The 13,321-nt window shown below is 45.4% G+C and overlaps 1 long non-coding RNA gene across 1 annotated transcript; it reads left to right on the forward strand.

Annotated features, from left to right (window-relative positions):
* Positions 1 to 6,184: 6,184 nt before the first annotated feature.
* LOC125642668 (uncharacterized) lies at positions 6,185 to 9,761 on the forward strand. The gene is made up of 2 exons (XR_007358464.2): positions 6,185 to 6,581; positions 9,334 to 9,761. It is a non-coding gene; the product is annotated as an uncharacterized LOC125642668 (long non-coding RNA).
* Positions 9,762 to 13,321: the final 3,560 nt, after the last annotated feature.

Consider the following 13,321-nt stretch of genomic DNA (forward strand, 5'->3'; position numbering starts at 1 on the left):
CCAATTTATTTGAGCATAAGCTTTCGTGAGCTACAGCTCACTTCATCGAATGCATATGCATCCGATGAAGTGAGCTGTAGCTCACGAAAGCTCATGCTCAAATAAATTGGTTAGTCTCTAAAGTGCCACAAGTACTCCTTTTCTTTTTGCAACATTTTTATGGCTGACTTAGAACAATGCTTCCTCAGCTCTTCCCCTAGCACCCCTCCTCTACTTGTGCTACATTGATGATATCTTCATCATATGGACCTATGGGAAGAAGAAGAATTCCACCTGGATTTCAACAATTTCCACCCCACCATCAACCTCAGACTGGACCAGTCCACACAAGAGATCCACGTCCTGGACACTACGGTGTGAATAAATGATGGTCACATAAACACCACCCTATACGGAAAACCTACTGACCGCTATACTTACCTCAAGTTTCCATTCAGGACACATCACATGATCCATTGTCTACAGCCAAGCCCTAAGATACAACTGCATTTGCTCCAATCCCTCAGACAGAGACAAACATCTACAAGTTCTTTATCAAGCATTCTTAAAACTACAATACCCACCTGGAGAAGTGAAGAAACAGATTGACAGAGCGAGATGGGTACCAGAAGTCACCTACTACAGGACAGGCCCAACAAGTTAAATAACAGAACACCACCAGCCATCACGTACAGCCCCCAGCTAAAACCTCTCCAGCACATCATCAACGATCTACAACCGATCCTGGAAAATGATTCCTCACTCTCACAGACCTTGGGAGGCAGGCCAGTCCTCGCTTACAGACAGCCACCCACACCTAAAGCAAATACTCATCAGCAACTAGACACCACACCACAGAAACACTAACCCAGGAACCAATCTCTGTAATAAACCCCATTGCCCACTCTGTCCCCATAGCTACTCTAGTGACACCATCATAGGACCCAACCACATCAGCCACACCATCAGGGGCTCATTCACCTGCACATCTACTAATGCGATATATGCCATCATGTGCCAGCAATGCCCCTCTGCCATGTACATTCGCCAAACTCGACAGTCTCCACTTAAAAGGATAAATGGACACAAATCAGATCTCAGGAATGGTGACATACAAAAGCCAGTAGGAGAACACTTCAATTCCCCTGGACATACAATAGCAGATTTAAAAGTAGCCATCCTTCAACAAAAAAAAACTTCAAAAATGACTTCAAAGAGAAACTGCAGAATAAACCTGCAGAACTACAGTTCATTTGCAAACTTAACACCATTAATTTGGGTTATAATAGGGACTGAGAGTGGCTGGCTCACTTCAAAAGCAATTTTCCCTCTCTTGGTATTGATACCTCCTCATGAGTTATTGGGAGTGGACAACATCCACCCTGACTGAATTGGCCTTATCATCACTGGTTCTCCACTTGTAAGGTAACTCCCTTCTCTTCATGTGCCAGTATATTTATGCCTGTATTTGTAATTTTCACTCCATGCATCTGAAGAAGTGGGTTTTTTTACCCATGAAAGCTTATGCCCAAATAAATCTGTTAGTCTTTAAGGTGCCACCGGACTCCTCATTGTTTTTGTGGATACAGGCTAACACGGCTACCCCTCTGATACTTGTATTTTATATGTTAATTAAGAATAAGAAGAGAGGAAAACAAAATGTAGGTTTAAACAGCTTGGTTGGTGCCCCAAAAACCGGAACGTTCCAGAGGTCCTCCTGCTACCACAAAAAGAATATATATTATTCACCCCAACTTAGAAATTGTGCATTTGTTTGTGTTATGAACCAGATATACATCTCTTTATGTAAATAATCTATCTTGTTCCTAATGTAATGTCTCATATCCTATGATAAGCCTTGAAAGGTGTGATGAAGCGGGACTGTTCTTAATGTTTTCTCTGAATATTGTGGGGGTGCCTCAGTTTCCCCTATGCAGTTCTTAAGTATCTAGGTGGTGGGATAAGGGTGTATGATCATTGCAGAGCCCTAGAGGGCAGGTGTGTGCAGGGGTCTGGACACAGAGAATGGCCAACACCCTGTTTCCTGGCAAGTGATGGCCTGGCCCTTCCCCCCTGCAAGGTGAGAGCTAAAGGGTTGGAGAACAAAGGAATCAGGTGCCCTCCTGGCCCGGGAAAGGGACAAAGCCCTGAGGAGGAGGGGCTGGAGAGAGTTTCAGCTGGGGGCTGGGTGGGGACATGGAGTGAAGCACAGATGTGGTTGTCTGGCTCACTGTCCCCCAAAATGGACCCAGCTGAGGGGTCCTGTTCTCTGCACCTACAAGCTCTGTGTTTGACCATGTTCCTGTCATCTAATAAACCTTCTGTTTTATTGGCTGGCTGAGAGTCATGTCTGACTGCAAAGTTGGGGTGCAGGACCCTCTGGCTTCCCCAGGAGCCTGCCTGGGTGGACTCGCTGTGGGAAGCGCACGGAGGGGCAAAGGATGCTGAATGCTCCGAGGTCAGACCCAGGAAGGTGGAAGTTGTGTGAGCTGTTTGTCTTGCAGACAGTCTGCTCACAGAAAGGAGACTTCCCCAGAGTCCTGACTGGCTTCGTAGGGAGCAGTTCCAGAGCATTGCCCGGGAACTCCGTGACAAAAGGTATGAAATGAAAATTATTAGATATAATCAAAGAAGGTGTGGGTCGTGTCCACTAGATTTAGAAGACTTTAAGGGAGTTTGTTTTCTTGGGAAATGGTGTTGTATTCTAGAAGTTAGATATTGTATTGTATATTGTATTCTTAGAAGGAATGTTAAAAGATATAATCATCTAACTACAGGATTGTGACGGAGTGGGAATTTTCTGCAATATTTTGTATGAATACTGTGTGTGCCTCATTTTCTCCTATATGCTGTGTTGTTAATTTGGTGGTTGGGAAAAGCTGTTTATTCTCAGGCAGGCTCTGACATAGGTGTGAATGGCATCTCCCCGTCTCGGTCTGGCCCCAATGTAAATGGAGAATCCATTCAGACAATGGCAAATCCAATCACTGGGACTTTGGTACCTAGCAACCAAGGACCATGGATGGCCCACCCCTCCCCAGGAAGCCAGCTGTGTTGGATCAGCTGGATAGGGTGACCAGACAACAATGTAAAACATTGGGACAGGGGGTGAGGGGTAATAGGAGCCAATATAAGGAAAAGACCCCAAAATTGGGACTGTCCCTATAAAATCGGGACATCTGGTCACCCTACAGCTGGACAACATGGGCCTGAGGAGGGGCCAGGTGGGACTGGCCCCTGGACCTTGAACAAAGAGGACACAGAGGGACAGAGTAGGAGCCAAGGGGGGCACAGTGCTTGGCTAAGGCTCTGGACTAACCAGAATGGACCATGCTGTAACTTTCTTTTCTCCCTGCTAAGCAAGGACTTTCTATGCTGTGCTAATAAACCCGACTGTCTTTACAATGCTGGCTGAGAGTTGCTGTGAATGCTGAAGTAGGAGGAGCTTCCCCCTAGGGGTGTACATGTCTCTTTCAGGTCTTCATCCCAGTAGGACTCACTGAACAGAGCTCACGGCGGGAAGCAGGGGTGCTGAAGGTTCCGAGGTTCAGTCCAAGGAGGCAGTGAAGCCGAGTGGCTTACCCTGGAGGAAGAGCAAGACCCCTAGGGGATCTGGCACACTAAAGGGGTTCTCCCAGAGACTGTTCCAAGGCTGGGGTACAAGCACTAGTCCTGTGGCTCTGTGACTGGTATGAGTTTGGAATAATAAATGAAATTACTTTAAAAGGGAATCCCAAATTAATAGAGCAAATTATTAAATACAGTCCATTAAACAAATTAAACCCTCCGACTAAAGGAAGCACTGAAGAAATTTCTTACACGCTGACGTCATCTACTGGATATCGATGGAAGCAGCAGAAACACAGAGATGGCTGAAAGCAATTTGGCAAATGGCCACAAGAAATCAGAGGGTTAATCTCTCCAACAAGCCCTGAAATATATAAACCTGAAGTCACCATGTGAGACCCCAGAGTTGACTCAACCCATAAAGAAGCTGCAGAATTCTCCGTGCACAGGTGCCTGGAGCAGCCCTGTAGAAAGGGCTTTCCTCCATTCCAGGGTTAAGAGGATAAGATTTCATCTCAAAGATCATATTTCCCCTTCTTTCTTTAACATCAACAAATGAACGTTCTCTTGAGTAAGTCGACACTCTCTACTGAGTCCTTTCGGGGTTACCCCAGTGGTACAGGGGGAATCATTACCACCTATTTACAGTGCAAGGGAGCCTTGTCTGTGTCCACTGGGGAAACTTGCCCAAAACTACTGGTTGCTGGCACAAGTGCCCCACTCCGGGCTCTGCAAGCCGCACTCCTTCCCTCTGCAGGCTGCCAATTTGCACACCCCAGGCCTGAGTGAGTCCTTGGGGCAGAGCAGAGAGAACCTGTGGCTAAATCTATGGAGATAGTTACCGCCAGAGTTCTGCTCTGAATTGAGCACAGGTCCCTCCCAGCTGCCTGTATACCCCACTTCGTTACACACAAGCACCTGGTCTCATGACTTCTAGGCACCCACAAAGCACACAGATTGCTGCCTCCATGGAAGCAGTGTCCCGCCCCCCAGCTCACTAGCTTCCCTTCAGCACTCTCCTCAACACATAGCACTGAGTTGTGTCTATTTATTTGACAAAGCTCGCAGTAAAGATTCAAAGAGAAGCCAGTAAAAGGATTCAACACATGACTACTGATAAAAGAAAAATGTAAAATGCAATCTAAAGCCTGCGCCTATTAACAAGGCCCTTTCCCGTCTAATAAGGTATTTCTTACCCAATGGCCAGTCCATACAGCACTTGTCCAGCCAAGAGAGCTGGGATCCACTTTTCATGAGACACTCCCACTGGCAGAGCATTGCCTCTGTAATGGACACCATCTTGTCAGTTGGGGCAGTTGTGGGGAGCTGCGGACCCTCCACCTCCCCGGCGGGGGGAGGGGCCAAGAGCAGCCCCTGGCTCATATCCCGCCATTCAGGCAGATGGAGGGTCCACTGCTCCCCATAGCTTCCCAGGCTCCCTGTCCAGGATCCAGCTGCTGGCCGGGCTGTGGGGTGTTGACATAACGCTAGTGTAGACCAGGGCTCAGAGATGACTCAATCAACACTGAAAATAATCAACATCCATGGAGCAGCCAGCCCTGTGTTTACTGTCTGAACCAGGTGCAGGTATGAACATTTACAAAGACAAAGGATCCCAAGAAAAGTCTCTGATCAGGGGAAGCCCTGGGCTAAGAGACAATAGTCTGTAACTAGATGAAGGAAGAAGAAAGGGTACAAGATGTTATCCATTACAGAGGAAAGACTCTGCCAGCTGGAATGTCTCATGAAAAGTGGATCCCAGCTCTCTGGACCTGACAAGAGCTGTAGGAACTGACCATTGGGTGAAAAATCCTTGATTAGACAGGCAAGTAACTTGTTAATAAGTATAGGCTACACATTGCATTTCGTTTTCTTTTACCTGTAACCTTGCGTTTCAAATCCTTATACTGGCTTTTATTTTTAACCTTTATCTCAAGCTCTGTTAAATGCATTTCAGTTTGATTTGGACATGTTTAAGTGCCTTGTGCTAGGATGGGTGTTGAACTGAGATGAAACCCATAAGCTGGGGTGCACTGCTTCTATGAGGGACAGTGGATCAGTGTACTCTCCTGGCATCCAGAAACAAGGAGCTGGGCACTCAAGTGTAAAACAAAGTGGGGTTTGTAAATTGCTAACCTGCAGAGAGGAAGAATGGAGCTAGCAGAGCCCAGAGCAGAGTTGGGATTTCCCCTGGTGGTCACAGACAAGGTTCTCTTGTGCTGTAAGCAGTTGGTAGTAAATCACCCTGGACACCTCGGATAACCCCAAAAAGTGTCACACCCACACCTGGCCTAGATTGTAAACCCTTGTCTGGGCTGGGTCAGATGTCAATTGTTCTCACTCTCAGTTAGCTCTGAGAAACACCCACTCCCGGTAACCAATTCCATCTCTAGCATCTTCGGAACACAATATTCTATGTATCACAGAACTCTTAAAGTATGTTCCATGCATAGATCCCACAATATCCATGACAACCAGCGAGTTCTTAGCTTTCCGCAGACACCAGGCATGGCCCCTTTGGTGAAGTATTGTGAAGACCGCGATCACAGGGTAAACATGCCCATCTGGGCATGTCTAGGCAAGTCCTTGGGTATAGATTGCAACTGTGTACCCTCACCTACTGCCAATACAGTGTGCTCGGTTCACACCCTCCTTTATAAGTTTAAACAAATTGGCTTAAGAGAGACCTGAACCATAACTTTAAGCAATTGCTTTTGATATACTAAACTACTCCATTTTGAACCAATCTTTTCTAATATTTGAATATGGGCTATAACTCTAATCTCATTGGCAAATCTAGTTTGTTAGACTTCAGCTGTAAATTTAACTGGGAACTCTGCAAATCTGTATAATTAACCCCCTTTCATGCTTACAGCCAGCTCTACCCTTGTACGCGCTTGGTGGAGGGCATGAGGACACTCAGGGCATATGTGTGGCCACAATGGACACTGCTGGGAAAAAAGACCCTGGACTCAGGTGCCTAGTGGAATGTGCATATGGACAACACATGCTGAAGAACTCCAGTCACTGTCCAGGTAAGGAATTTTCCTTTCTGAAAACCAAGAAATACAGAGTTAAGGTAAATGCCCATGTAACCTTAACTTTTCCCCCTGGAGCTGGCAATAGTGACTGGGAATTATCTGCCTGCACTCCAGCTGCATTCACAGTGTTACGTGTAGCTGTACTGAATGTGGGAGGGATTAGTTTGGAGCATTTTGTCAGAGCTGTGATTATGATCTGAGGTGATCTTTGAGGGGCTGTGCCCGTCTGGGGGGAGGAGGGGTGACAGAAGGAAAGAGGTGCACATGTACCTTGGGAGATCCAGGATGCCTCATGTCAGCGCTGAGTTGTGTAGGCTGTGTCAGTAGCAGGGCACTGGGGATGGTCCCCAGTAAGGTGGGAGATGAGTGTGGACTGTGGGTTTAATGATAGGTTAATGAATGTACAGTGTTTGGCATCATGTGCATAAGGGTGAAGGGGCTGTAAAATTTAGCAGATGTGGTTTTTTTTCTGTGGAGGGTGCTAAGTGTTTGAGAGCAAGGCAGGAGTAGATTGTTTCTGTTTAGTACAATACAAAGGCAGAGTGTGAGAATGTGTGATGGGTGTATTGAGGCATCACCCAAAGGGGGCAGAGTTATGGTTGTGTGGGCATGTACCTTAAGTCTATTTTTCCTGGTGTTCATAAGTCTGAGATTTACTGAACTTGAATTCTGGAAGGGCACGAGATACAACCAGACAGACAGCTGTCACTCTGGTTAATGAATTTTTTTCCATTGAATTTCCTAGTTTGTTTTTTTTTAATGAAAGAGGAATGTTGTTTGTAGGAGTTAGCATTTAGGCAGTTGTAATTATCAGGTAGGCTTGCAGTTCAGGCATTACTATGGCTATGTGTGAGGATCCCTGGGGGCTGGAATCTGGGTCTGCTGGTCCCTGATAGACTGCTGCATCCATGACACCACCCAATACCTCTGGCACCACAGTGATCTGCAGGCTGTGAACCTTATGTCACCAAGCACCATAGGATGTGCCACCTACAGAGGACCTGATTGGTGGTGCTCCCAGGATCCCTAATTGGACCAGGTGTACTATTTAAGCCTGGCAGGGACACCAGGAAGCTGTCTGTGCAACCAGGTGGATTCCCAACCATGACAATAAAGGTTCCTTACCTATAACCAAGGCTCTTTGAGATCGATGCTGAGTATGCACGCTCATGGGATGCTCTGAATGGTAGAATTCTGATTAGCAGTAGCCACTGGAGCACTCACCCAGCTCCCTGGCCCCTCTCTTCAGTGAATGTTAAACATTCCCCAGTGAGGGTCTAAAAGAGGCGTGGAGCTCCAGCTTTCTAAGGTCCTTTCCCAGTGAGGAGGATGCTAAGGTTATGGGGAGAGGCAGACTGGGAGTCTAATTATGCAGAGTCCATCTCGAAGAGCCTCGGTTACAGATAAATAACCTTCATTTCTCCTTTGAGTGTCCTCTGCACATGACCACTCATGGGATAGATTAATAAGGAGCATTCTGGCCCAGGATGGTGGGACCACAGAGTTCTAATTAAACAAGGACTGCCTTGTCAAATTTTGCATCAGATCTAGCTTCCAAATCTAAGGAGTAATGTTTAGAAAGGTGTGAACAGAACTCCATGGTGCTATTCTACATGTCTCTACCAGAAGAACGTGTCTATAGAAAGCCATAAAGGCTGACTTTAATCTAGTCGAATGCATTCTCATCCCTTGAGGAATGGGTACCGTACCTCCTTTGATTTATAAGCTTCATAAACAGATAATCTAACCCATTGACAAAATGTTTGTACAAAAATAGCTTTCCCCTTGTCCTTCGTTCCATAACCTATAAACAATTCTGGGGACTGCCTAAATTGTTTAGTCCTGTCTAAATAAAAGGATAGAGTTCTTCTCACATCTAGCATGTGTAATTTAGTCTCCCTATTATGAGTACGAGGTTTGGGAAAGAAAACCAATAAAATTATAGACTGATTTATATGAAAATTGGAAACCACTTTTCCAATTGGAAACTCACTTTTAGGGTGAGTAAGGGACCAGGGCGTCGGCAGTCTAGCCTAGTGGAATGGCATAAGGCAGTAGTAAGTAAGCAGGGATTGGAGTAATTACCAGAACTGGGCTTGATAAGCAAGAGTCAGGGTCAGAGTCAGGCTGGGTCAGAGACCAGAGATAGCACCAGGCTGGAACCAAACACTGGAGATCAGAAAGCAAGGTGTGGTCTGGAGTCGCAGCAGGCCAGAAATCTGTGTGGTTGCCCAGACAACTTCCTGGGGAACCCTCCAGGGTTAAATAGTGGACAAGGTCAATCAGAGGACTGCAAGGTGCTGTCACTCTAGACCTTTTGGATGGTATTTCCTGTAGTGCCTAATCTCCCCAGTGCTCATTGGAAGTGCCTCTGCATGCTGCCATAATGGTGATGTGGGAACATCTGCTGTGCTGGCCCCTCTGCAGAGCTGGGTTCTGGTCCCATAGATCCTTAAAACCCATATGTCTTTATGAAAAACGGTGAATGGTGAATAGCCATTCATGTCTGTAATTCACTTATACCCCTTGCAGACATGATCACTATCAAAAATACTCTTTTGAGAGACAGATGGAATAAAGAACAGCCCCCAAAAGGTACAAAAGGAGGATTCATTAAATGGGACAGAACTAATTCAGATCCCAAGAGGGCAAAGAGTTTCTTATGGGGTGGGGGAGTATGAGTTATTAAAGCTTTTAAAAAATGTCTTAACTGTATCATTAGTAAAAATTGATTTACTCTCCACAGGTACATGGCATGCTGATATGTCTGAGAGAATAACCTTAACTGAAGATAAAGAAAGACATGCATTCTCAGGATACAACAAATACTCTACAATTAAGTGGTGCTGTAAATGGATCTTGATCACATGTAGAAATCCACAGCAAAACCCTTTTCCATTTATGAGTATAGCATTTATTTGTGGACTCTTTTCCAGAATGTAACAGTACATTCTGCACCTTTAATGAACAACTTTTCTCTAGCCCTCCCACAGTTCTATTTCCCACACAGTTAAATGAAGGGACTGAGGATCTGGACAATAGACCATCCCAGTCTGTTGTGACAAGTGCGGTAGCAGTGGCAGAGGCTCCATTAATCCTTCTGGCAGATGAATCAAGTCCAGATACCATAGTTTTCTCAGACATGCTGGCACTATTAAAAGCACTCTGGCCTTATCCTGTTGTTTGTTTATCACTCTCTGTATGAGGGGAAATGGTTACATTAAGCCCTGACACCAGTGTGTCAGAAACTCATCCAATGTTGATTCCTTGTCTCTGCCTGCTCTGGAGCAAAATTGTTGACGTTTCCTGTTGCTGCTGGAGGCAAACAGATATATTATCAGATTCCCCCATAAACTGGAGAGGTGTGTTATTACTTCTTCCTTCACAGACCATTTGTGCATTTGACATGTTAATCTGCAAGCATGTTTTGTTCCCCCATGTGATAGGGTATAAAACCCTTCATTGGACAGCAGAGGATTAAAGAGCAACTCTGGGCACAGGAGGCTCCACCCCTCCGCCCTTGCCAAGCATGCTCCAACTGGAGGTGGGGTTGAAAAGGAAGCCAACCAGCCACTGGCTCCGTTGGGCCAGACAGGGTAGGGAGAAGGACCTGGTCTGGGAGCTCTGGACCAGGATGTAGCCAGTCCCAGGCTAGGAGAAGGAATGTTGTTGAGCAGCAGCTCCTATGGGTTGGAGATGGGTAGGCAGCCTGCAAACTGGTGCTTATGTGAACACCTTGCAGCCCCCAGTGCAGGAAAAGGGGAGGTAAGAAGTAACCCCAAGAGGCTGATTTGAGGCCCCTCAGGGTGCAAGGCACCAGACAAGTCTCACAGGGCCCTGGGTCGGAACCTAGTGGAGCAGGAGGGTCCAGGTTCCCCTACCTCCCCTTTGGCTGCAACCGCTGGACGGAGCAACTGCCAGAGACTGTGACCACTACAGAGCGAATCACAAACCCATTCACATACCCCTACACCAATTTATCCTGGGTGAATGTCATGCTCTGTACACCATTTCCAAAGCCTCTTTGCCTCTAGGCATAATTTTATAGAATAAGTTCCCCCTCGCTTGTTCAGATAACATAGCACCATTGCATTGTCTGTTACTACCTGAAGTACTTTGTATTTGACTTGAGATAGGAAGGACTTTAGAGCTAGTCTTGTGGCTCTCAGTTCTACAATACTGATATGTACTTTTTTTTTTTTTTGGGTAACCAGTGAGCCCTGACTAATATTGTTTTTCAGATGAGCTCCTCAACCTAGTGTAGCTGCATCTGAGGTTTGTATCAGAGGGGTAGCCATGTTAGTCTGTATCCACAAAAACAATGAGGAGTCCGGTGGCACCTTAAAGACTAACATGTGCCAGTACATTTATGCCTGTGGTCTATAATTTTCACTCCATGTATCTGAAGAAGTGGGGGTTTTTACCCACAAAAGCTTATGCTCAAATAAATCTGTTAGTCCTTAAGGTGCCACCAGACTCCTTGTTGTTTTTCTGAGGTTTGTGTTACTGATGGTGGAGGAAAATTGAAAAGTGTACATTTCATTGCATTTTTGAGTCTGTCCCCCCCCTCCCCCCATGAGTGACATTAACACCTGCTGTGGAATTACTATTTGTGATGCATGCTACGCAAACCTGGTCTGTAATTTGTTCCTAACCAGTGCTGAAGATATCTCAGCTGAAGATGAGCATATGGTGGCACTGCTGTGTTTGACAGACCCAGCAACTGAAGAAAATGGGGAACTGACTGCTATAGAAACTGGAGGATATATAAATATTTTTATATACCTCTCCTCTGGGAGAAAAGCTCTTCCCGAAGTAGAATCTACTATGGCCCCAAAAAGTGGCTCCTCTGAGTAGGGTTTAAACACAATTTTTTCCATTTTATTTCTAATCCCAGACTGGCAAAGAGAGAACATATTTGATTTACATATATTAAAATGTCTTCCCTGATGATGCTTTTATTACCCAGTCATCTAGGAATGGGTACACATACATCCCCTGCCTTTTTAGGTACACTGCCACTACCAACAGGCATTCTGTAAACACCTGAGGAGCTATGGATAAACAAAAAAGGAGGACCTTGTACTGAAAATGAAACTCTCATACCATGAAAAGCGGGTATTTCAGATGACACTGTTTTATGGAAACATTCATCTTTTAAATCCAGAGCAACAACCCCATCCTCAAGATAAAGTGAAAGAATTACAGAAGTTATCTCTAACATGCAGAAACAAAATTTCTTTATATAAGTATTTCATTTCCTTAAATCCAAAATAGGGCAAAAGCCCCATATTTTTTTAAATTAGAAAACACCAGTAAAAACCCTCCCTCTGTGATCTTGCAGAACTGTCTCTATGGCTCCTAACTGCAGCAGAGATTGAACCTAGTTCTTTAAAAAAATGAAATGACTTTGATCTCTGCCCAGAGATGAAATGGGTGAGATGTTGTAGGCAAGGATCTTGATTGAATTGTGTAACCACATGCAATAACTTCCAGGATCCACCTGTCTAGTATTAACTCCCAGTGATAAAAACAGGGCAAACAATCCCCAAATATCTGTATCCTTTGGATCAGACAACTGAATGTCCTCCTGGTATGGAATTGGTGAACGTCTAGTCCCATGCATAGATCCTTCTTGATAAGGTGCAGAAGATGGCCACTGGGATTATCTAACCCTGTGAGGGTAACATGCCGTTCAGGCCAAAAAAAAAACAGTGATGGATTTGGTTGGAAATACTTCTGTGCATCTGGATCCAGTGGGTATGAATGAAACTGTCCAAACTTTTTCTTGGAATCCACTCTCCGATCTGCATCTCTCGTCCACTCCCAACCCTTACATGGTTCAGATAGAACTGGAGACAATAACCCCTTTCAAAAAGAAAGTTGAGAGAAGTTCTTCTCTGGAGATCCAGAAGGGATCTTAGGTGAAGGAAGTAGCAGAGAAATCCTGATCTCTTCTTCCTTCCATCTTCTGCAACAAACGAAGCAGAGGTCCTACAGACAATAGCCTCCTAACTACACAACTCCACTAAGCGTGTCCGTCAGACAAACCAATGAAATGTCAAACAGTGGTCATTTTGGAACTCTTTATTCTTTTCAATGTATCAACCCATTTTCCATGAAAAATTTAAATAGTACCCAAAGCTTACAAACCATGTTTGTTCATTGACATGTATGAGGTTTTTACAAAAGAAAGGTTTGACTAGGGTGACCAGACAACAAGTGTGAAAAATCAGGACAGAGGGTGGGGCAGTAATAGGTGTCTGTATAAGACAAAGCCCCAGATATTGGGATTGTCCCTATAAAATGGGGACATCTGGTCACCCTAGGTTTGGCACCCTGTTAAAGTGACCCTCCTCTGCTACAGCCCTACCCAGGCTGGTTGCTATGTGCACCCCGTGAAAGCAGAAATCTCATCTCAGCAGGAGAGGCTCGCAGAGCATTGATTTAGGTCACTGGAAATTCAGTTGACACAATTTGGATTCCATTAGCATCTTGCTTTTAGCCAGTTCTCCAAGCCGGACGGGGCCTTCTGGCCCCCAGTGTTTTCTCCGAGATGGGTGCAGCCTGAACGAGATGCCTGGGCCCCAAGAAATACAAAATAAGGTGGGTTTCAGAGTAGCAGCCCTGTTAGTCTGTATCCGCAAAAAGAACAGGAGGGCTTGTGGCACCTTAGAGACTAACAAATATATTAGGGCATAAGCTTTCGCGAGCTACAGCTCACTTCTGCCTGG

Source organism: Caretta caretta, chromosome 9 (assembly GCF_965140235.1).
Source record: "Caretta caretta isolate rCarCar2 chromosome 9, rCarCar1.hap1, whole genome shotgun sequence".
NCBI lineage: Eukaryota > Metazoa > Chordata > Testudines > Cheloniidae > Caretta > Caretta caretta.